The sequence below is a fragment of the Hemitrygon akajei genome, chromosome 16 (assembly GCF_048418815.1).
Source record: "Hemitrygon akajei chromosome 16, sHemAka1.3, whole genome shotgun sequence".
NCBI lineage: Eukaryota > Metazoa > Chordata > Chondrichthyes > Myliobatiformes > Dasyatidae > Hemitrygon > Hemitrygon akajei.
In genome coordinates, this window is record NC_133139.1 from 62432901 (window position 1) to 62458696 (window position 25796).

At 42.7% G+C, this 25796-nt stretch overlaps 1 long non-coding RNA gene across 1 annotated transcript in view; it reads right to left on the reverse strand.

The window, feature by feature from the left end:
* LOC140740108 (uncharacterized) overlaps positions 1-25154 on the reverse strand; it is a 51324-nt gene extending 26170 nt beyond the window's left edge. Inside the window, exon 1 of the long non-coding RNA XR_012101798.1 lies at positions 25049-25154. This is a non-coding gene — a long non-coding RNA (uncharacterized lncRNA). The remainder of the gene's footprint in view (positions 1-25048) is intronic.
* Between the last annotated feature and the right edge of the window lie 642 nt (positions 25155-25796).

The window sequence follows — 25796 nt, forward strand, 5'->3', positions numbered from 1 at the left end:
TACTTTTTAGTAAATAGGGCAAATTCTAGACATACGTGAATCGTGGCAAAGACTCACGTAATTTGAATAATCCAATCTAGGTTGCAAGTTTATTTTAATTGGGTTAATGCTGCTTCTTAAGATATCTTAATTCATAAATAATGAATTATAGGGTGTTTCAATACTCAGTAGTAAATTAACTGTATGGTAAATAAAATGGCCTGATGTACAGGATGAGAAAAATCTAATTTTTATTTAATCTTATTTTTCTTTTATCCTCATTAGTTTGGCAAACTGTGGCATCTTTTTGATATGCTTCATGCTTGCGTACTGGTTAGCAGAACGCTTTACAGCACCAGCTGTAAGATCCGAGTTCTGGGTTCTGTTCCCACTGCTGTCTGTAAGGAGTTTGTACATTCCCCACCCCCGTGACCATGTGAATTTCCTCTGGGTACTTCGGTTTTTTCCAACATTCCAAAGACCGTGTGGTTAGGGTTAGTGAGTAGTGGCACTGGAATCGTGGTGAAACTTGCAGATTGGTCTGCACAATCTTCGCCAATTTAATGCAAAGGACGCATTTCACTGTATGTTTCCATGTACGGTATACGTGGCAAATAAAGGTCATCTAAGGAATCTGTGTCAGTGCACGAGACCAAGGTACTGAGAACTGTTGTTACAGGATCTGACATCAGGGGGCAGCACTCTGGCACCGATGCAGAAGATAAATTGTGGGTTCAATCTGTGCTCCCATCCTAATCTAGGCCACTTGCAGTGACAGTCCACATTTATTTTGCCTACTGAGAAATTAGGAAAGAAAGAGGAAAGACAGAATGAACGAACAGAGAAAGGAGAGACTGGCAATTATCGAGCTGCTTTCATAAACACAAGCAACAATGAGCTGGAAGAATTCATTAGGTCAGGCAGCATCTGTGGGGGATAATGATCAGTCCTCTAAGAAAAAGGAGAGCATTTTGAATGCCCCAGAGTGGAAGACTTTGTCTTGAGAACAGAGGTGGCAGAGACTTAGGAAATGAGCAACGGAGTAGCGTGGGTGAGGAGGGGGAGGGGGAAGGTGGTAATTGAAGTAGCTGAGGGCAAATTGGTAAATTATTGTCACACACACACCGAGGTCCAGAGAAAAACTTTGTTCAACATGCCATCCACACAGGTCTTTACATCACATTAGTAATTTGTGGTGCCAGAAGCATGTGACACACCCTCAGTATTTCCTCAGACTATGTTGGTTGTTGATGCAAAATGATGCCTTTCACTGTATGTTTCAATGTACATGTAACAAATAAAGCTAATCTTTAACCTGATACTGAGGACTGTCCAATAAGGGGAGTTTTCAATCTGTCTAGCACCTACCTCAAGCAAAATTATTCTCCTTCAAATCTTCCCCATAACAAGATAGTTTGTTGTTGCAAGGCAATAATTTCAACTAACTATTGGTGCGTTTTATAATCTTAATTTATCGCCGAAAGGTTTAAGGCCATTTCACTTATGGGTTGGTTATGCAATCAACTCTGAAAGAAGAATGCTGTTGAAACAGTCTTTTCTTTCCTCCAGGTCTGCTACTGGACACACCCATGCGGTCTGTGCCCACAGACATGAAGATACTTCCAGACTTGACTTAATATGGGCACAAGGGCATTGTGGGTTTGCGTCTTCTCTAGCCAGTCCAACAGTAAACTTTGCCATGACCTTTGGGAGACTGCACTTTATAATAAAAATATAATTGTAATGTTTACAGCAATAATAAGATCAGGGGCTTAGGGACTGGAGCATTTTCCCAAATCTGCCTTCAGAATCTACTTTGCTATTTTAACTCCACTAGAGATGTGGAGGATGCAGAAATGAATCAGAATCAGGTTATGATCACTGACATTTGTTGTGATATTTGTTGTTTTACAGCAGCAACGCAGTGCAGTACATAAAAGTACTATAAATTACAATAAGATATATAAACTCAGTGGCCACTTTATTAGATACAGGAATAAAATGGCTACTGAGTGTATTTCTTTATGTTCATGGTCTTTTGCAGCTGTAACCCATCCACCTCAAGGTTCAACAAGTTGTGTATTCAGAGATACTCTTCTGCACACTGGTATTATAAGTAGTTATTTGAATTACTGTCACCTTCCTGTCAGCTTGAACCAGTTCTTCTCTGATCTCTCACATTAACAAGGCATTTTCATCCACAGTACTGCTTTCACTGGAATTTTTGTTTCTCGCACCTTTCTCTGTCAACGTTAGAGACTGTTGTGAGTGAAAATCCCAGAAGATCAGCAGTTTCTGAGTTACTCAAACCACCCCATCTGGCACCAACAATCATCCCACAGTTGAAGTCACTTAGATCCTTTTACTTGCCCATTCTGATGTTTGGTCTGAACAATGTTCGGTCTGAACCTCTTGACCATGTCTGCATGCTCTTAGGCATTGAATAGCTGCCAGATGATTGGCTGATCAGATATTTGCATTAATGAGCAGGTGTATCTAATAGAGTGGTCACTCAGTGATGTCATGAAATTTGTTGTTTTGTGCCAGTACCATGCAATACATAAAAATATAAAAAATTAAATTAAATAAATATTGCAAAAAAAGAGTAATAATAGAGGCACTTTAATAGGGGTTCATTGTCCATTCAAAAATCTGATGGCAGAAGATGCTGTTGAGTGTGTGCCTTCAGACTCCTGTACATCTTCCTTGAGGGTAGCAATGATAAGAGGGCATAATCTGGGCGATGAGTGCCCCGGAAACCACATTTTTGAGGCATCGCCTTTTGAAGATTCTGCACACTTAAGAGCAAGGTAAACTTCTCAAGGTCAGCAGATGCCAATCTGCCAATTTTAGACAGAATGTCACAAATAATAGCTCTGTGTTCCATGATACAATACCTCAATTACCACAAAGCAAACTCAGGTGCCCAGAGAAACATGATCAAATTCAAGCCACAGAAGATATGAGATAATTCAGGTGATAAATTAAGATCGTAATCTTACAAACAGTGGCACTTGTAGCGTTTTACAGTCCAGCCATCAGGGATTAGTTCCCCTGGCCGTTTGTCTGGATTTTGGACAGGTTTCCTCCCACATTCCAAAGACATATGGGTTAGTGTTAGCAAGTTGGCCATTGATGCAAATGACACTTTTCACTATGTTTCAATGGACATGTGACAAACAAAGTTAATCTTTTTAAATTTTTACAAATCTTTTAAAAACCATTTTAATCATCTGTTGTTAGGATGTCTGTGGGCCAGTTGGTTAGGGGACCTAATCTATACTTTATTGATAATGGGCTGGAAAAATACAGTGCCAGTGCTTAAATTAGGTTAACCAAACCAACCCATTTTAAGCATTGAACAGTGAAGCTTGCTGTGAGGCAGATCGAGGAGACAAGTGGACAATGAACTATTTGTTGTGTTTATCACACTATTGATGGGTTGGCATGCTTTAATTTAGGAATCAGAGGAATAAGAATGAATTTCCTGGGTCTACAAACTATTTTAGAGTTGACTTCAATCTTTATTTGTTGAGTTGCTTGAGTTGGTTAAAGGAGGTGGGTTTGAAAGGCAGGCATTTCATAGAGGAAAGTAGAGAGGTTTAGTGCAGGAATTCCTGTATTTAGGAACGTGGCTAATATACAGTGGCCAAAGATAGAGTTACTAAGTTCTGGAATGAGCAGGAGTTCAAAAATAAATGGGCAAGGATATCTGGTTGATGGGTGGATGAAGAAAATTGGTTTGCATCACAGCAGCGAGCCAGTGAACTGACCCCGGTACAAAGTTAAGTCATGGGGAGAGAGACTACACCAGAATCCTGCACCTTCCCTGCGGCCTAGAGAGCTGGAGTTTCAGTGAACTAATGTTCCACTGCTCAGAGCATGGAGGGAATGGGTACCCATCGGAAGACCCACAAATCCAGCGGCACCAGTGGGGAGTGCAGTAGAGCCTCAGCATGGGCACCTCACCAGAAAAAAAAGTGAAGACAGCTTAAAAGTTAACAGCAAGAGAATATGAAACACGACAACACAGTACAAGCCCTTCAGCCCACAATGTTCTGCCGACCTATTAACCTATTTCAAGATCAATCTAAGCCCTCCCTCCAACACAGCCTCTCCGAGTTGCTTAAATGTCCCTGATGTATCTGTCTCTACCACTCCTGCCAGCATGTTCCACACACTCACAACTCTAAAACATACAGCTGACATCCCTCTATAGTTTCATCCAAAGAGTAAAAAATCCTAACTCTGACATCCCCATATACACTCCTCTAATCACCTAAAAATATGCCCTGCTGACCTAGGGGAAAAGGCACTGGCAACCCACTCGACCAATGTCTCTTATCTCATGCACCTCTATCGAGTAATCTCTCGTCCTCCTTTACTCCAAAGAGAAAAGCCCTAGCTTGCTCAAACTTTCAACATTGGTCGGGGTGGACCATGCTGTTTATGTGATACGTAAGCAAGGGCAGTACGATATGGAGAGCAAGCTGTTACCCATGTAGCAAGCCCCCCCCCCCGCCCCCGCCATACAGCTGATGAATCCAAAGGAACGGCAAGAGTGATACAGTTTGGCACCAGCAGTGTCGCAGGAGTTGTCCGTCAGCATTGAACTTAACGCAAGACTGCCTTAGTGACTCCAGCTTCAGATTTCTCCCTCGGGGTTTACCCTGAAGCCTTCCCCAGGAGTGGCTCCAGCAGCAAAGCAGCGGAGGTTTGAGATCAGAGTTTTCCTTCTTCCAGATGAGCTGCCAACCACAGCTGACGAGCCCCATCCACCCGAAGCGACTGGTTTTAAGGCGCCAGTAAACCGCCTTTGCCCCTTCTCCTGTCAGTAGAAACGGGTCTGCTGGGCTTAGAAGCTAAGCTGCACGTGGGGGTCAGAAGTTGGACTTGGTTGTCAGAGGCTATTTGAGAAGCACTCCACTGGGAACATTTAATAGGTAGTGGGAGCTTTTCCCCATTACCTCCCCCAGTCATGACAACCTTAAGGAGCCTGTCGACATCTGACATGCTCACTAGTCCAGAGAGCATCCTGAGAAATCTCCCTAAAGTTTCCACATAATGAGGTGACCAGGACTGAACACGTACTCCAAGTGCAGTCTAACCAGGGTTGTAGAGAGGTGCAACATAATGACTAATGCAGGTGAACACTTTATATAGGAGAGTACAGCACAGCAACAGACCCTCCAGCCTACTGTGCTGTAGAACCGTGCAGTGCTGCTTGGTGTCTTTTTTTAAAATTTAATTTAGTGATAGAGCATGTGACAGGTCCTTTTGACCCAGTGACTCTGTTCTAACCATTTGTGCCATATGACCAATTAACCTGCTGACCTGTAATCCTTTGAAATGTGGGAAGAAACTGGAATACCCGGAGGAATCCCACATAGTCACGGGGGAATGTAAAAAGAGACAGCGATGGGAATTGAACCCGTGTTGCTGGTGCTGTAATAGCATTATGCTAACCTCTACACTACTGTGTCAGCCTAATTTACAAGCTCCAAGCTGTGACCATTTGTCCTCTGTGAACTTGTTTGCACTGTTGATAATTTATCACCACGTCTGTTGGAGGAAGTTGGCAGACTGGCGCTGAGAAGCAGGCTTATTCTTTTGACCCTTAAATCAAAACCTGACAACCATTAATGGTGTGATGAACGGAGCAAATAGCACATTGTCTTCGTGTCACCTGCATCCGTCACACAGCAAGGCTTCAGCGCTCAATGCTTAAAATGAGCAGGTTAGATCAACCTGATTTAAGCACTGCACTTACCAATAAAGCACAGAAGTCCCCTTAACCAACCCGCCCTCAGAATAATTTACACAGCAGAGATTAAAATAAATCGTTGTTAAAAACAGTCTATTCAGGGAAAGAATCTCAGACAATCACGCCTCCCTTCCCCCACGCTTAAACCGATGATTGAGCACGGAAAGGAAACTTGATTCATTTTATTGGCAAACCTCCTGTGACGTTGGTCAGGAAGGACAATTGACGTCTGATGTTGGGAATGTTGCTGGGCAATGGGGTGGATCCCAGATGCCGTCGTTGCATTCCAAGCCCCGGGAGCTTTCCTGTAATGGCTGAACCTCGCATTTCCTGATTACAAAATATTTTTTCCATCCTTATACAGACTCAAAGCACACACTGTGCCTTTCAGAATGAAGTTCAAATTACTTCCATTTATAGCAGTGGTAATGGAAAAGCTTACAGAACTGAACTCAGACAGTTGCGTTTATAATACCACATCCTTGGATCATTCAGTTAATGGCTCACGCATCAAAAATCCACCTACTGTGTTTTGCCCTGTACTTGAAAAATACAGCTCTCTGACCCAGAGTGCCTTCACAATCCTAACCCTTCAACCATGAGGCTCCTCGGCCAGCGCGGTTAAATGCTGTCATCTTAACTAACTCCACAGCTTACTTTCAAAGATTCTACAACTCTATTATTTATTTAATTATTGTTATCTTTATTTACACAGATTGTCCTATTTTTGCATATTGTTTTTTGTCATTCTTTGTGTAGTTTTTCATGGATTCTGTTGTCTTTCTTAGATCTACTGTGAATGCCTGCAAGAAACTAGTGACATATACTTACCTATATAATACATTTAGTTTGACCTTAGTAAGGGTTTAGTCCGTTTGGTGAGAACTGTGCTGTGACATTGGTAATGAAGGATTTGCTTCTGAAGAGAATATCATTGATTGAAGTCTCTCAGCCAGGGGCATGAGCACGTAACCTCTAGACTGGCGCTGCAGTGCAGTGGTGAGGGAGTGCCACAGTCTGTACTTTACACAAGGCCTTATCCAGCCATTCCAACCTTGACCGGAGCCGAGCCCAGACTGAGCCTGTGCGAGGTTATCCACTGGGAAGAAACAAACACGATTTGCATTGTTGTGGCAACAAGCAAGAAGCTGGGGGAACTCAGTGGGTCAGGCAGCATCTGTGAAAGGAAATGCACCATGAAGACCCTTCACCTGGACTTGCACTTTTATAAATTAGTGCATCCTGAGCTAAAATGGGAGTTGCAGACACGTCATTGAAACTAGTCTCCCCCCATGGACTGCATCTACACTTCTAAGCAGCCTGTACAACCAAAGACTTCACCCACCCTTGTCATTATCTCTTCCCCCTCCCCCCACCATAGGGCAGAAAATACAAAAGTCCGAAAGCACACTAACATCAGACTCAAGGACAGCTTATATCCCACCTGTTATAAGACTATTTTATGGTCCTGTTGTGATGGACTCTTGACCTCACAACCTATCTCATTAGCTGCACTTTCTATGTAACTGTAACACTTAATTTGCCAGTGTTATTGCTGTATGTTGTACTACTTCACTGCACTGTTGTACGAACAGAATGCAAGATAAGATTTTCTCTGTACCTTGGTACACGTGGCAATAATAAACTAATTCCAATTGGGCGGTTACTACTACTGTCTACAAACAGCAATGAGGCACTGACCAAATTCACCAGCTCTGGCAATGCTAGCTGGGGATTCAATGTTGGCAGAGATTCCAGAGCAACTATTTCTACTCTCAGTCCACAGACTTGGAAGTAGTTTCTTTGCAAGTACACATCGAATTCTTTTCCAAATGTTATTGTACCATTGAATGTTGTTTGTACCAGTCTGGTGGGAGGGTCACAGTCACACACCATTGAATCTGGCGACACTATCCAACACAGTACACACCAGCCATAACTCACACTGTAAAATCACTTCAAAAGGTGGTGCCTCAGGAGGGGCCCTGACATTAAACATGACATACCCCCTTCTAATTTCTACCATCTGAGAGGATGTACTGGAGCCTGAAGACATACACTCAACATTAAGGAACAGCATCTTCTCTTCTGCCACCAGATTTCTGAACCGTGCATGAACATTTCCACACTAATTTTTGCACTACTTATTTACATATACTATAAAATATAATAATACATATATATGTAAGGCCTCCATAAAACAACAAATATCACAATGTGTGAGTGATAATAAACCTGATTCTGATGACTTGATATGTATGAACAGTATGCAAGGCAGGTTTTTCATTCTACACTACCTCAAAATTTTTGCACTTTAAAAAAATCTAATTCTTATTGTAATTTATTATGTGTTGCACTATACTGCAGTTGCAAATCAAATTTCACAACATACCGTATGCCAGTGATAATAAACCTGATGCTGAAAATTTGAAAACCAAATCATGTGAGCTCTAAAAATTTGTCCCTTGTATCTGGATGGGCAAGTTATGTTAGAGTTTAGAATGGCTTGACGGCAAGACTGGCTGGATCCATCAGAAGGAACATTGGGAAAGGACCCATTTTTATGTCAATGGACAGAGGATAGAAGTAGTTGCTCTGGTGCATCTATCAACGTGTATTTCTCAACTAAAGCTGCTATAATTCAATTTCTCAATGCCAAGGTCATGGGTGGCAGGGTGGTCTAAAAGTTAGCATAATGCTTTATAGTACCAGCAATCAGCGTTTGATTCCTGCTACTGTCGTAAGGAGTTTATATGTTCTCCCCGTGAATCCATGGATTTCCTCCAGGTGCTCCAGTTTCCTTCCACATTCCAAAGAGGTATGGGTAGTAGGTTAATTGGTCACGTGCATAACTTGCCTGGAAAATCCTGTTACTGTGCTGTATCTCTGAATGAATAAACTTAATTGGAGTGAGCCTGGAATCACAGGGGCATCAAATCAGGCAAGTTTCCCTCACTGGAACGTATTGACAGCAGCACAGAAAAAGTAGAAAGCTGCTATCTTTCTCCCAAGGTCAAAATATCAAATACTAAAGGACACAGGTTTAAAGCGTGCTCCAGGTTCTCCTGTTTCTCTCCACAATCCAAAGACATACAGGTTAGTAAGCTTTGGTCATGCCACGTTAGCGCTGAAAGCGTGACAACTCTTGTGGGTTGTCCCCAGAACAAACTTGGACTGTTAAGCAAATGATGCATTTCACTCCGTTTCCATGCACATGTGACAACGCTAATCTCTTTGAAGAAACTATGTAGTTCACTGGCCTTCATTAGTCAGGGGATTGAAGGCATGGGCAGGATGGTTATGTTCCAGTTTTATAAAACATTGGTCAGACCTCAGCTGGAGTGCTGCACAGTCTGGTCATCCCAGGCAGGATGGGATAATGCCAGAGCAAGTGCAGAAGAGATTCTCCTGTATATTGACTGGGATTATGAGGAGAAACTGAAGGAGCTGGTTTTGTACTGGGCAGCCCGAAGGCATCGCCACACTTCTAACACCGACATAGCATGCCTACAACTCATTATCCCTAAGCGTAGGTCTTTGGAATGGGCCTGGAAACCAGCACGCCCGGAGGAAACCCACATGGTCACGGGAGAGTGGACAACCTCATTGCAGGCAGCAGCTGGAACTGAACCATGATGCCACCCCCTAAGGGCTAAGGGACAAGAGATTGAATGGGAATATGAAGGAATGCACGTGAATGGAAAACAGTGGGTACAGCCCAATCCATCACAGGAAAACCCTCACCAGCATCTACAAAGAGTGCTGTCATAAGACAACCCCCACCTTCCAGGCCAAGCTCTCTTCTCATTTCTGCCATCAAGGAGGTGGTACAGGAATTACCACACCACCAAGTTGTGGAACAGTTATTATCCTACAACCATTAGGCTCCTGAACCAGTGAGGATAACGCCACTCACATTGGCACTGAATCCATTCCACAACCTGTGAGTCACTTTCAAGGACTCTGCAACTCATGTTTTCAATTTTATCTATTTACTTTTGTACATGCACAGTTTGTCTTCTTTTGTATTTGGGCTGTTTGGCTATCTTTGTTTGTGTGTAGGTTTCTCATCGATTTCATTGCATTTCTTTGTATCTACTGTGAATTCCTGCAAGAGAATGAATCTCAGAGTGGTATTTGGTGACATGTATTCATACTTTGATAATAAATTTACTTCGAACTTTTCAAGACTCTAACCAGACAATAACAACCTACAAACGGACTTCTTGCATGCATCATGTTTTACACTAATATTTAATTCTCCTTTCTGCTCTGCAGTCATTTTATTACAATCACTCAATATTATCTAGGTCATGTTACCCACTCTAAGTGTTCCTTGTAGGAGAGCCAGTCTAATTACAGGTTAATACAATAATCTTTGGTCAGATCTCTATTACATATTAACATCAGATTAAAAGGGATAATTATACATTTATGGACAATTTAGAGGAACTTGTTTCACTATAAGATTCACGCTAATCCTTGGTTCACCATATGACATTCTGAAAACCATATTTAGATTTCAAACTAATGCATTAAGAAGTATTATTAACTGACTGCATCTGAGGTATCCTGCAACCCACATTAATTCTGATTTTTTGTTGGGATGTGGGTGTCACAGCCAAGACCGCATAGCTGTCCACCTCTAACTGATGGTGGTGTTGAGTGGTTATCAAGGTCAAACCAGCTAAAGATCATAAGATATAGGAGCAGAATTAGGCCAACTGGCCCATCAAGTCTACTCTGCCATTTCATCGCTGTTGATTTATTATCCCTGTCAACCCCACTCTCCTGCCTTTTCCCCGTAACCTTTGTCACTTTTACTAATTGAAAACCTATTTATTATCAAAGTACACATAGGTCACCATATGCTACCTTGAGGTTCATTTTCTTGCAGGTATTTACAATAAAATAAATATTTATGAAAACTATACATAAACAAAGGCAGGCAAATAACCCATGTGCAAAAATAAATTAATAAATAATACTGAGAACATGAGTTACAGAGTCCGTGAAAGTGGGTCCATAGATTGTGGAATCAGTTCAGACTTGAGATTATTGAAGTTGGCCACGGCAGTTCAGGAGCCTGATGTTTGTAGAGTAATAACTGTTCCTGAACCCGGTGGTGTGGGAACCAAGGCTCCTCTACCTCCTGCCAGATGGTAGCAGCGAGAAAAGAGCATAGCCTGGATTGTGAAGGTCCTCGATGGATGCTGCTTACTTGTGTCTGTGCTCCTTGTAAATGTGCCTGTGATGGACTAGGCATATTACAATACAAAATAAAATTCTAATTACTTCATCCTTTTCCTTGTTTTTCATGTGATTGTTATTTTCAGCTCACTGACTGAAAAACAACGTGAAAATGACAAATAGTGCAGATTAATATAAATAAATAATTCTGAGCACATGAGTTGTAAAGCCTTTGTAAGAGAGTCTGTACATTGTGGAATCAGTTCAAAGTGAAATTATCCACAACGGTTCAGCGAGCATCAAATAAAGAATTCAAAACATGGAGCAGCAGGATTCTGGGAGGCCTACCAGAAACGTCAGGTGGAGCTTGTACTGTGATGGATATTCACTGTGCAGGGCCTGGGGTGGGGGGGGGGGGGCCTTTTTGCCCAGCTCAGCTTTCTAACACAGCAGCTGACTCTTCCACAGTTCAAAAAGATTAGTTTATGATTAAGTTAAACAGCCAACCAGTATTCTTTGCTCAGCCTCTTGTTGTAAACAAGAGAATAATAGGGTCCTTGTTGGTCCATTATTTAGTCAAGGGAATACACTTCAGCTTAATCAAACAATGCATTCACCTGGTCTGACTAATATAATGGAACTGAAAAACATCAGATGCATGTGAAGACACCAAGCAGCAAAAAACCCCAGTATAAATGTTAGACAGAAGTCTATTTTTTTTAAAGGAATGGTCAAGGAAAGACAAGAAGAATGGCAGAAAGACAAGAGTGGCTAGAATCCATTTCTCTGCCTTCAGTTTCTGTGATGGATGATTCATTCATCTGCAACCAGTAGGCATGTCTTTTTAGCTTATAGAAACTGAACCAATGTTTTAGAAATCCTTTGCGCTTTAGAAATCTTTTATAAGATAGAAATCCTCTGTAAGGTTTAAATGTGTTTTTAAAGTTTTATCTAAATTTAAGCATGTACCACTGAAAGTAAATTAACCTTGTTTAATCTACTTTGTTAGTTGGGAATAGCTCCCCCTTTGTATCGAGGGGGGACCACTGCTCAAATAGTGGGTATTGGCAGCTAAACTTGCCATGGAGGATAAGCAGGGAAGTGATCTAGGCTTTGAAGAGTCGGTAGCTACAGTATAACCTCCCTTTAGTGAGGGTACCCATAGCTATCTATATCAGATAAGGCTTATGATCTTTGTTTGAATCCAGACCTTTGTGGACAATATCACAGTATGGTGCAGGGACCCGTTGCATGGAACCCACAATATTTTTCGCTGCTGATCTAAACTACCTGTGACTGGAGAGGCGACACTGTTGGAACTGCATCTAATTTCATTTGAATGAAGCAAATTGTTTTCCCTGAAATTGATTATATACAAGTCAATGGATGAAATTGGAGATGTGCATCTGCACAAAACAGGTATAATCACATTAGTTGATTGTCATGCCTCAGTATTATGCAGAGTACTTTAAGTACTTTGGTGTTATACGCAGAGGAACAGACATTGGGTGGGAGAACTGATCCCAAGGACAAAGTCATGACAGCTTTTGCATTCTTATTTACATTCTTGGGTAAAAGATCTTCTGGGTAACAATAACGGCATCATGTAGCACAGTGAAACAGAGGAACCTTGAGTGAGCTAGGGCTTTTTCCAGAGCAAGTGAGGAGGAGGTGGCTTGAAAGAGGCATAGAGAGGACCAATGCACACACATGCTGGAGGTCAGGCAAAGGATTCAAAGTATGTTTATTATCGAAGTATGGATGCATGTATGGTGTCAAAATGGTTGTGATGCATCTAGTGTAGCAAGTAGTGCTTGTCACTCTCACGTTCAGCTTCCACCGCTGGCTAGCAGTCTCGTGAAAGGTGAGCTGAATGTGTAAGTCTCTCCCTGCCTCTCCAACAGCAAGTCTCACATGGTGCACCTCACTGGCGACACACGGAAGCTGAACTCCTTTCAGACTCAGGCTGAACTACAGAGGACAGGGAGGAGGTTTGGCCCCTGCACACGTAGCACACAGGCCCACTGGTGTGTGGACATGCCCTGGTGCTCGCAATCCAGATTCTCAGCTATGGGTAAATAGCTCCACTGCCTTGTAGGCAGCATCAGAAAAGACGAAGGCTACAGGAGTAAACCCAGACAGCAAATCCTAAGTGGAGCCCCTAAAGTGGCTGTACGTCATTCAACGTCCGTCCAGCAGCTCCTGCAGCCAAGCTGGTGTCAAACGTACTGCTTCATGAGCTTTCCTTTGGACTTACAGGGCTGAAGCAGAGAGAGGGATAGTGCCGACTGGGCAGCTCAGGATCTCCATACCTTCCACCCAGGCTTGTGATGATCATCATTGTCCTTCCAGACAGACAGATGGATGGATGGATGCAGAGTACAACACTGAGACTCACCTTCCCCTCGGACAGCATCAGTGCAGAGGAAAAAATAGACAACACAACAATATGAAGATAAGAGTCGTGATGAAGGGTCTGAGGCCAAAACCACAACTGATAACTCTAAGAGAATAGCCAGAGACTTTTCCCCAGGACAGAATCTGCTCATACAAGGGGTTTAATTTTAAGGTGATTGGATTACAGTGTAGGGAGGATGTCAGGGGTAGTTCTTTTTTTAAAAACACAGAGTGGTGAAAATGTGAAATGTGTTACCGGGATGGTGGCAGAGGCAGATAGGGGCAATAAACAGACACATGGGTGAAAGAAAAATGGAGGGTGATGCGGGAGGGAAGGGGTAAATTGATCTTTGAGTAGGTTAAAAGGTCAGCACAATATCATGGGCTGAAAGGCCTGTCCTTTGCTAGAGTGTTTTGCAGATTTCAGGTAGATGTTCCAATTGCACACTCTCTCTGTGACTGCATGGTTTCTCCTAGGTGCTCCTGATTCCTCCTACATCCCAAAATGCACTGGCTGATAGATAAGATTAGCTGCTGTAAACTGACCCAGAGACTCTAAGTAGAGGCCATGGGTTAAGGGTGAAAGGTAAAATGTTTATGGGGATCATCAGTGGAAACTTTTTCACTCAGGGGGTGGTGAGAGTGTGGATCGAGCTGCCGGCAGAAGTGGTGGATGCCGGTTTGATCTCAACATTTAAGAGAAGTCTGTATAGGTACGTGGCTGGGGAGGGTCTGGGTGCAGGTCTATGGGACTAGGTAGAATAATAGTTCAACACAAAATAGATGGGCCAAAGGCCTGATTCTGCACAGTACTGCTCTACAAGTCTATTTAGGGGGTGGTAGAGGCTGAAGTGGGAAAGATGGGACTATACTAAGTACAAATTGGGATCAGTGTCAGATGAAAGTAAATTGGTGTTTGGTGCTCAGTGTGGACTCACTGTGCTGTAAGGCTCTATAGCTCTAATAACTTCTCACTGTTCTTTACTTAGAGATACAGCCCTGGTAGCAGCACCTTCCAGCCCAACAGTCCCAGTGACACCCATGTGACAAATTAACTTACTAACCTGCAAGTCTTTGGAATGCAGGATGAAATCGGAGCACGCTGAGGAAACCCACATGGTCGTGGGACAAGTGTACAAGTTCCTTACAGACAGTGGCAGATTTGAACCCCGGTCACTGGCTCTGTAACAGTATTGCACTAACTACAATGCTATTGTGCCACCATATGGACTCTTCACCATCCCAATCACTCTCTCTGCAGACACCAACAGCCTCATGTAAGGACGTTCAGCCTCTGAGCCAGAATGAGAAGCACTTCCAATATCCTTTCCTCAAGCAACATTCCCCAATCAGCTTCTCTCTCCAGGCATCTCACTACTACCTGTGGGATCTTGATGGCGAACTTCAGGAAGGTGAAGTCGAGGGAACACACACCAGTCCTCCTAGAGGGATCAGCAGCGGAAAGTGAGCGCACTTTCAAGTTCCTGGGTGTCATCATCTCTGAAGATCTATCCTGGGCCCAACATATTGATGCAAACACGAAGGAGGCACGAGGAGATTTGCCTTGTCATCAAAAACTAGCAGATCTCTACAGATGTACCATGGAGAGCATTCCGACTTGTTGCTCCACTGTCTGATTGATAGGGGCCACTGCACAGGACCAGAAAAAACTGCAGAATGTTGTAAACTCAGCCAGCTTCATCATGATCACTAGCCTTTCCAGCATCAAGGACATCTTCAAACAATGACGCATCAAATAGGTGGCATCCTTCATAAGGACCCCCACCATCTGAAACATTCCTCCTCATTGCTGCCATCAGCTACAGGATCCTGAAGACCTACACTCAAAATGTTTTTGAAACAGCTTCTTCCTTTCCACCATCAAATTTCTTAATGGTCTATGTACCCATGTACACTTCCTCACTATTTTTACACTACTTTTTTAATACATTTCTTAACACAGTTTATAGTATTATGTTTTGTACTGTACTTCTGTTGTAAACCAAAACATTTCACGACGTACAGTACTGTGAAAAAGTCTTAGGCACATATACAATGAGGGTGCCCAAGACCTTCTCACATGTTTTTGTCTATGTGGAGTGGAGAGCAAGTTTGTAAATCTGGCAGGAGCAAAGGATGTTGGGAATTGTGAGGGTGGAGTGACACGGGAGGGGTGTAGGACAGGTGGCAGAGAAGTATTGCAAGGGGTGGGGAATGGCGTGGGTGCAGATACACCCAGCCCTGGAGACACCTGGCAAGGTCATTTGATTCCAAACAATTGGTTTATTGATCATTACAGAATGTCTCTCCGGTACTTCCTGTTGCCTCCCTTCCTCTTTTCCCAACCATGATTCCCCTCTCCCTGCCCCTTTCCCACTCTCAGTCCACAATAGAGACCTATATGAGAATCAGGTTTATCATCACTCACATTTGTCATGAAATTTTTGTTTTGTGACAGCAGTACAATGCAATACATAAAATCACTTCAGTACAGAGTAAAAGTTTTAGGAAGACAAACAAACTGCACAGTACTCTACATCAGTGATAATAATCCTGATTCTGATGCCAGCAAGAGGCCCTGCTGACTGTGGAAGTTTGCGTAAAAAACCTAAATTAAAACAACTTTTGTGTGAAGTGCTTCAAAACTTCTTAACACAAGCCCTGTAAATGTGCAACTTTGTGAAAGCCACTGTATGATATATTTCCCCCAGCTGTTAAAAGAAATTCTCAGTCCCTGCATTACATCTGCCAAAATAAAAAGCTTGAAGACTTTCCTGATTTACTGAGAGCTATCCACTGCCCAGTCCTGTATGGGTAGGGGAATTTATAATGGAGCTAGGTATTTGCTCAAAACCACGATTCCCAGTTGAGAAACCATATACAAATAAATACAACTTTCCTACAAGCGTTCAACAACTTCCAAAAAAGGAAAAACCGCAACATTTTTACTGTATTGGAAGATTTTCCAGACTTAGTAAGTTGGGACACCTTCCTTTGGAGGTATGCAAGGAGCTGGATGGGGGGGTTTTGCTCATGGTCTTTCCAATGCTGGAGCAGAGATGGAGGTGTTTCCTCATCTAGCAGAGCTCCAAAATAGAGGCGTTTGCCTCATCTGGTCACTGACAAATCCAGCTGGAATTCCATAATTTGTTCAAAATCAGGTTTATTATCACTGACATAACTTTGGCCTGAACAACTGAACCTTTTGACCATGTCTGCATGCTTTCATGCATTGAGTTTTTGCCACACAGTTGGCTGATTAGGTATTAACATTAACCAGCAGGCGTACAAGTGTCTCTAACAGAGTATTTGTGAACTTTGCTGCTTCATGGCAGCAGTACAGTGCAAGACAAAACACTACAAAAATAAATAAATAGTGCAAAAGCGGATGTTAATGGGCCGTTCAGAAATCTGGCAGTAGAGGGGAAGAAGCTGTTCCTACCCAGGAGTGCTATACAAAGGGCAGTTCAACAACAGCTTGTACATACATAGCATTGTTCAGGTAGCAAGTACCCGCCGCCTTCAGCAACAGCTGATGCAATGGTATTGATGAGTTTAAGGGGAAGCTACATTCATGTCCAAGAGATCAATGAATAAAACATTACCAATGGCCAAGATTGTATACTTATTGTCCATTATTAATTCCCTCAGCACTGAGTGGCATGTTGTCTCTTCATGGGCAGCAGTTCAGGATGAACCTCACTGGTGGGTGTGGGATCACACATGTTCAGGAGACAGTGGCATCCATCGTGAAGGAGCCTCCCCATCTGGGGCATACCATCTCGGAGGAAGTACAGGTGCCTGAAGGTCTACACTCTCATTCAGTGACAACTTCTTCCCTTCCGACATCAGATTTCTGAATGGTCCCATGAACACTACCTTGCTATCCTTTAGAGTACCTGCACCATTTATTTTGTAATTTATAGCTACTTTATGCCTTTGCACTCCACTGCTGCCACAATTAAATACATTTCAAATCATATAAGTCAGTGATAATAAACCTGATTCGGATAGGTAAACACCGTAGATTTCCTTCCACATAGGAAAGGGTTATTTTGACAGTCTGGTAGATCCACGGCAAATTTCCAAATTTATGCTTAAACTCCCCAGTGTTCACGGTGGGACTTAATATCCTATTTCTAAGCCAATAATCCAGGCTTCTGGATGCTCATTCAGATACTCTCAATGCATGTGATAGAACATAAAGAGCTAGGATACGTCTGAAAGAGGATCTAATGCTTTCCCAGCGTACATAACAAATAAACTCTTCTCAAGTTTCCATACCTGTACCTGGCTGTAAGCCCGAGAAGAGTTCATTCGTAGGATGCATCTGTTACTTTTAAAGGGATTGGACAGGCTAGATGCAGGAAGATTGTTTCCGATGTTGGGGAGGTCCAGAACGAGGGGTCACAGTTTAAAGATAAAGGGGAAGCCTTTTAGGACCGAGATGAGGAAAAACTTCTTCACACAGAGAGTGGTGAATCTGTGGAATTCTCTGCCACAGGAAACAGTTGAGGCTGGTTTATAGGCTATATTTAAGAGGAAGTTAGACATGGCCCTTGTGGCTAAAGGGATCGGGGGTATGGAGAGAAAGCAGGTACAGAGTTCTGAGTTGGATGATCAGCCATGATCATACTGAATGGCGGTGTAGGCTCAAAGGGCCGAATGGCCTACTCCTGCACCTATTTTCTATGTTTCTATGATTATAAAAATATACTGATATATTGAAACAAAATACACCGAGTATACTGATGTACAATGCTTCCTTTTACTACCTAGCAGGTGATATACCTCCAATCCTTGTCCACACCAACATTCAGATTCAGATTTATTTCACATCTAAGTGTACAGTAAAATGTGTCATTTGTGTTAAGAACCAACACACCAAAGGGTGCTAGGGGCACACAAGTGTCACCGGACGTTCTGCTGCCAACATAGCATGCCCGCCAGAACACAAAACACAAGTGACAGAGCAACAGCAAACTCCATTCCTCCCTCCCACCCACACCATCCTCAAACCACAGGAAAGGCCGCTTTCAGCCTCCAGCTGACTCATGGATTGGCCAACCATCCCATTGCAATGATGCTAAATCCACTTAAAGCTGAATGGTAAACAGAGGCTCCAGTTAACTTCATCACATTCCCCTTGGGTCTCCGGCGTAAAGTTCCCCAGTTACGGACACTCCTACATATGAACCAGCTCCCTTAGCATCATGAAATTCAGAAGTTTGATATATGTACAGCACTGTGCAAAAGTCTTAGGCGCATATATAATTCAGCTAGGTTGCCTCAGCCTTCTGCACAGTGATGAATTTGTCAACGTGGAGCAGACAGCCAGTTTCGTAAATCTGGCGGAAGCAAAGGATGTTGAGAATGGTGAGGGTGGAATGCCATGGGAGGGAGTGTGGAACAGATGACAGAGGAGAACAGGGGGTGGGGGTGGCACGTGTGCAGACACATCCAGCTCTGAGACACTGGGCAAGGTCATTTCATTCCAAACAATTGATTTATTGATCATTACAGAATGTCTCTCTGGTGCTTCCCTTCTCCCAACCATATTCCCCTCTCCTTGCCCCATTCCCACTCTCAGCCCTATAGAACTAATTTCCTCTCAAAAGTCAAAGTTAAGTTTATTGTTATTTATACATGTATATATGTGCGGAAATGCAACGAAAAACTTATCTGACACACATATTAGCAGTTATCAAAAAAATTAAAAACAATGCTTACAAATGAGAACTCAATTGGAGAGAAGAAAGTCCTCTTAACACAAGTAGTCACAGTGTTGTAAACTGTAGTGATTAGGGTAACACACATAAAATGCTGGAGGGACTCAGCAGGTCAGGCAGCATCTATGGAGAGGAATAAAAAGTTGACATTTTGGGCCGAGACTCTTTATCAGGATTAGGGTTGCATCAATTGGTTCAACAACCTCACTATTTTTTGCTTGTTTTCACGAAACCTTGTTCATTGCCCGTGGATGAGCTGCATTAGAATTTGTTGGATTCTAATTCGGTGGCAGTTAGCAGCTGGATATTTATAACCTTTTAAAAGTGCAAGCGAGTGAAATTCAGCAACTCTGATCATTACTTTCACATTAATCCAAAAGAAGTCCATTTGCGGCAGACACACCCAACAACTCAGTGCCCATTCTACTGATGTGGAGCTTAACCACACTGACATCAGAGTCTTTCAGGACTCTTTCAGGACTATCACCATCTTACAGGGGATGTGCAGTGGTCCTGCCTGGGAGTCTATTCACGTTTCTCTGAGAACTACCAAGCAGCAACCTGCCAACAGAATTTGCCCATACAACGCATTCGCTCCAGGCTGACCCACACCCAGTTTTCACCAGTTCTGACAAGAGGTGGGTTTGAGTCACATAATAAAAGACATGGCAAAAATCAACCAGTGAGCAGAAAATATTGATCAAATGAAAACAGTCAAAAAGGATGAAGCTATTAGTATTTCAAGTTATATTGTAATGCGCCCAGTCCATCACAGGTAAAACCCACCCCACCATTGAACATATTTACAAGGACTGCTGCCACAAGAAAGCAACATCCAAAGACTCCTACCAACCAGGCCATGCTCTCTTCTCACTACTACCATTTGGCGGGAGGTACAGCAGCCTTAGGTTTCACACAAGTAGATTCAGGAACAGTTATTACCCTACAACCATCAGGCTCGCGAACCAGTATGGATAACTCGACTCAGCTCAACTCTATAGATTCCATACCCTATCGATTCACTATCCAGGACTCTATAACTCATGTTCTCAGTATTCCTTATTTACTTATATTTTTATTTAAACAACTTATCTTCTTTTGCACATTGGTTGTCTATGTATAGTTTTTCATAAATTCCATTAATTTTCCTGTAAGAGATTGCAAGAAAATTAATCTCAAACCTATGCGTACTTTGCAAACAAAGTTACTTCGAATTTGAAAGCGTTGAAATAAGAAAATCAGATTTAAAAAAATTCTGCCACATATGAGAGAAAGATATTTCGTGGCCCTTTAAGTAACTTGTAATTTTAGACACACTGTCACTCTAGTGTTAGCAAAGGAATGTTTCCCTCTATGAATTGGCAGGTTCCTAATCTGTTCAGGGAGTCTGAGTTACTCAGGGATTTCCTCTAGCTCTTGGTTTAGTTTTTGGATTAAGACGGCCTACCCCACAGTTGATTAATAGGTCTTTGCTCATGGAGAAGGAATAAGAACTGTAGCTAATCAAATACTAAGTTTTCTGCTGAAACTACTTAAAGTTAATGAACTACATTTTCAAATAATTATAGCAAAATGCTCCAACATTCCTGAATATTTAGTTTATATTTCACCAACTTAACTAGTCTTGCAGTTAATCCTAAAACTGATCAACATTAATTAAATATTGCCAGAGCTCTATTATTTATTATCCCCACAAACATTTAATCACTTCAATTATTTATACAAGGGGAAATATGTTTTATTTCTTTTTTATTTAGAGATACAGTGTGGAACAGGCTGGCCCAAAAATACGTGCCACCCGGCAACTCACCTATCTAACCCTAGCTTAATCACAAGACAATTTACAGCCACCAGTTAATCTACTAACTGATACGTCTTTGGACTATGGGAGGGAGGAACTCACAGAAAACCCACGCAGTCATGGAATGAACATACAAAATCCTTCCACACAGCACTGGAATTGAGTTCTGAACTCTGATGCCCTGATCTGAAATAGCTTTGCACTAACCCCTCCGCTATGGTGGCACCCACTTTTTGGTGTGATTTTTCTTTTAACTTAATCATATTTCTAAGTATGAGCTATTTTAGCCTCTGTTTTCTCAGCTTAAGATAAGACATTGTGTGATCATAACATACAATCTCCCTCTCTCGTTTAAGTTGCTAAAATTGCACTCATGATCATCAAATATGGTAAGCCACTGCAATATAGCCAATATTTATTCTCAGTCACTCAAATCTGCTGTCCTTGATGTTTGCAGTTAACATGTCTGTGCTTTATACTCTATGGAAATTGTTATCTACAATGGAAATAAAATTTTCCAAATGTAATACAGCACACAGCCAAAACTATAATGCATAGGCTACTGGCGACGAATTTCAGTCATTATTACCATGTTTATTGTTTCACATTGGGGCGCATTAAAGTTGTGAAAAGCTCTACAGAAATCAAAGCCATTTTTAAAAAAACTACTAATCCAACAGGTAAAATCTCTTACAGAGTGTTCTGGGAATTGTACGTAAAAATGTAGAAAATGTGTTTAAAATTCAGGCATCTCTCCTTACCCAACTGCTTTTGAAAAAATCACATTTTCATTTCGGAACCCTGCTCATTTTTCACTCTGTGCCTCTTTCATAGCTAAACGTCAAATAGATTTTGTACTGATCACCTGACTCCACAACTAACAGAAGAGATTAAAGTATTTCACGATGAAGAGTGAGCAGACTGCTTAATAAATAGTCACACCCTTCTTCAAAAATCCTGGAATGGAACCAATTGCTCTTAAAATAACATGAATAATCTAAAGTAACACACACAAAATACTGGAGGAACTCAGTAAGTCAGGCAACATTGATTGAAAGGAATAGAGTCAACATTTAATGGGTTAATCTAAATAGACTCTCAGTGAAAATGGATTTTTCTCTCCTTTCATAATCTTGGGTTAAATGAATTGAAGTTCAAATACTACTTCAAATTAACATTACTCAATTCATATCCATTTCACTTAATTATAATTTTATTTTGTACAATTCTTTATAATTGCTGGATGTTGTTTTGTTGTACATCACACCAATACACTGCAGCAAATTCCTAATACATGTAAATGTGTATGGCGAATAAAGTCGATTTTTGTACCTCTTGCTCATACAAGTATAAAACTCTCAGAATGCATTGTATCATCCTTCATACTTCAAAAAATTCCAAATATTAACTTGTACCAAAAATTACAGATTTTAAAATTAGTCTGAAACTAATTGCTTACTTTTTTCTCTGGAAATTCAACCTAATTGCACTTGAGTGCTTTTAGAACACACTTTTCAGTTATTTTACCCATTTTGCTTTCTCTTAATCTCTTTTAATTCCTCCTTTCTCTCGTTTTATTTGATTTGTATCCCTTGCTCTGTGAAAAGATGCCACAACTCCACAATTTGCTCATTGGTTCTATAAATATTAAATAATTCTCTATCTTAAACTATTTTAATAGACTTCCGTTCCTAGTACGCTTATTTTGTTTATCTTTCCCTTAGACTTTGCCCTTTTAATCTAATTCCTTCCTACTTTCCCATTCCTCTAATACTTTCTCCATTTAGGGGAAAATGTCTCTATTTTAAATTACTCTCTGTGACTTGCATTAGAACGAGAGAATGTGGCTCTGGATCTCTCCTCAAGGGTCTGAAGTCGTCGTCAATGCCATTCAGGTCGGTCACGACGCCGAACATCCGTCCAGCGAGTCATCTCCAATTACCGTCCGGCTACACTTGCGGGTCTATTTGCAAAAGTTACCCCAAATGAGCGCTCAGGTGCCACCCGCCCCTCTCCCTCAGAAAGTATCGGGGCTCTTTTAAAGGAAATAATTTACACAGATTCGGTGGGTGACGGGTCTAAAACCGGGCCAAACTCTCCGCAACACACACAAAGTGCTGGTGGTTCGCAGCAGGCCAGGCAGAATCTACAGGGAGAAGCGCTGTCGGCGTCCGCTCTACCGCTGCCAGTCCCGCGAAAGTGCGGCTCTGGTTCCAGGCGTTTTATACAAAACTTTCCCAAACTTTCTTGGGGTGTATTCCAGAGCACATAGCACAAAGCAATGCTCCCTCAATCTGGACGGGGTTAAATGTAAAGAGATTACATTTGCAATAACTTCACTGGTTAGAAATCTTACTTCGGACTGGAGGTGAGAGGTGGAGCAGGTCACCGCGGGTGTCCCTTCTTCTCCTCCCCAGGGTCTTGGACTCGCCCCAAACTGGTTTTGGCTTTCCATAGGCAGAAGGAGAGAGCGCTTCCCTCTCTTCCCCTTCAGCCCTGCTATCATAGAGTTCCCACCCAAGCCGGAAGCTCTAATCCGCTCCTCCATCTGAAAGCGTGGGGAATATCCCTACCAGTTTCTCAGCTCCTCCTTCGGTTCTTGAAGGAGGGGGGAGTGTGGGAAAGGCGGTCTTGGGTTTAAAGAAGTGGGTACACCCACCACCCCATCCATCCTTACCCTCGCACACACCCCATATTCCCACCCACACCACTGCGCGCACACGCACCCCACATCCCCAATCAAACATATCCACTACTCGCCACATCCCCAAATGCACAAACACCCTCACCTACCCCTCGCACATACACACACGTACGCGCATATGCACAGGCACACCCCTATAGTCACATGCAAATAATCCACGCACACATATGCAAACGCCCACCCATACACACACACACACACCCTCATACCTACGCATGCGTGCACACCAACATCCACACTAACATTGTACATCATGAGCCACACCCATACTCACTCGTGTACGCGCACACACAGCCGACAAATTGGATGTAGGATAGCTTCTTAATCAGTTGAGAGCGCCAAATGTTACGGGAGAATGGGGTTGAGAGGGATAGTAAATCGACCTTGATGGAATGGCGGAGAAGACACGACTGGCCTAATGGCCCAATTCTGTTCCTATGTTTTATGGCCGCTCCCTTTCGGTTGTAAACTGTGCAGACGAGCGGACAAGTGTACCGCCCCGTTAGCCGTTCCCCATCACGGAGCTGACCCAGGGGACAGAGGCGACTCCTCACCAGATGCCACGGGAACTCCACCGCAGATCTCAAATAAATGGCTACCGCCCTCAACCTTCCCAAAAGAGACAAGAAACCACTTCGGGAGTTGAACCATAGACTGGAGACATCGTTGAAGCTGTGTCCAGCATGAGCTGCTGGAAATCCCGTGTAACACACACAAAATACCGGAGATCCCGGCGAAAGGTCTCGGCCCAAAGAGTCGACTGTTACTCCTCTCCACAGACGCTGCCTGACCCGCTGAGTTACTCCAGCATTTCGTGCGTGTTACGATGAAAATTGTGATCCTTTTTCACTATATTAACAACGCTTCAATTTGAATTTCTTTGAAATTCTGTTGCATTGATGCCCAAGCAAAGCAATCTAATCTTGGTGGTATAAATGAAACAGTTAAATTCATTTGGTGAGGTGTTATATCTTTCCTGGCAGAGCAGTTATCTAATGTTTGACTTTCACGCTTGTTTGCTAATTTCTACTTTTTGTTTAAATTTCCTCCCTTCTTGCTTTCTCTCGCTTTATTTTTCTTTTGCATCTAATCTGGCTCTAATTCACCACACCCTGTTAGTCGTCGTTTATTCCTCCCCCCCCCCCCCGTCTACGTTTGTTCCCCGCAGTCCTGGCAAGACGAACTGGCCGGGTGCGCACAGATGTCCCAAGTGCTACCGCTCTCCGTCACAGGGCCATCGGCTCCCGGCCACTGCAAGGTGGAATCAGAAAATATCCCGGGCTCAGGGAGTTCAACTCACGGGATGCTCCGCTCCCAAAAAAAAATCTGGCCCATAATGTCACATCAGCTCGCTCCTTCAAAGAGCGAGGTGAATGCACTTATAATCAAATACCTGGCCCATCAGAAGTCGATATTGACTTCTTTGACTCTATTCACTGACAAAAATTAGTAGTGGATCTTTAAGAAATTAAGATTTTCCTTACCTCCTGCTGTGCTGCGTATTAGTTACTGAAGGAGACTGCTCTAATTCCCAGTTCAGGACAGTAAACTTATATAACCAGACTCAAACTTCTGTTAATCTTAAAAGAGGTTTCCTTTTTAAAAGGCTAGTCGCCTCCCACTGCTTTCGATAGGGCAGACCAGACGGCCGTGTGGGCTGTGCTACGAGGCGGGTACTGTAATCCCGTGTGTATACGTCGAGTATTAACGCCCCTAGCAACACATGCACATAACACACACAATGCGGGAGGAACTCGGCAGGTCAAGCAGCATCTATGGAGGGGAATGAACAGTCAGCGTTTCAGGACCCGTCATCGGGATTGGAAAAGATGGGGACAGAACTCAGAATATGATAGGGAGAGTGGCAAGAGTACAAACTGGAAAGTGATAGGTGAGAATAACTGAGGGGAAGGTGGGTGGGCAGCTGGCTGGGGGAGTGAGGGATGAAGTAAGAAGCTGGGAGGTAATAGGTAAAAGACTGAAGAAGGAGGAATCTGATTGGAGTGGAGAGTGGACCATGGGAGAAAGGGAAGGAGGAAAGCATCAGTGGGAGGTGATGGGCAGGTGAGGAGAGGAGAAGCAGGTAAAAGAGGAGCCAGAATGGGGACTGGATAAAGAGAGGTGGGAGGAGAGAGGAATTACCAGACACCATCAGATTGAAGGTTACAGAATATAAGGTGTTGTTCTTCCAACCTGAAAGTGGCTTCAGCAACTCCATTTCCCATTGATGTT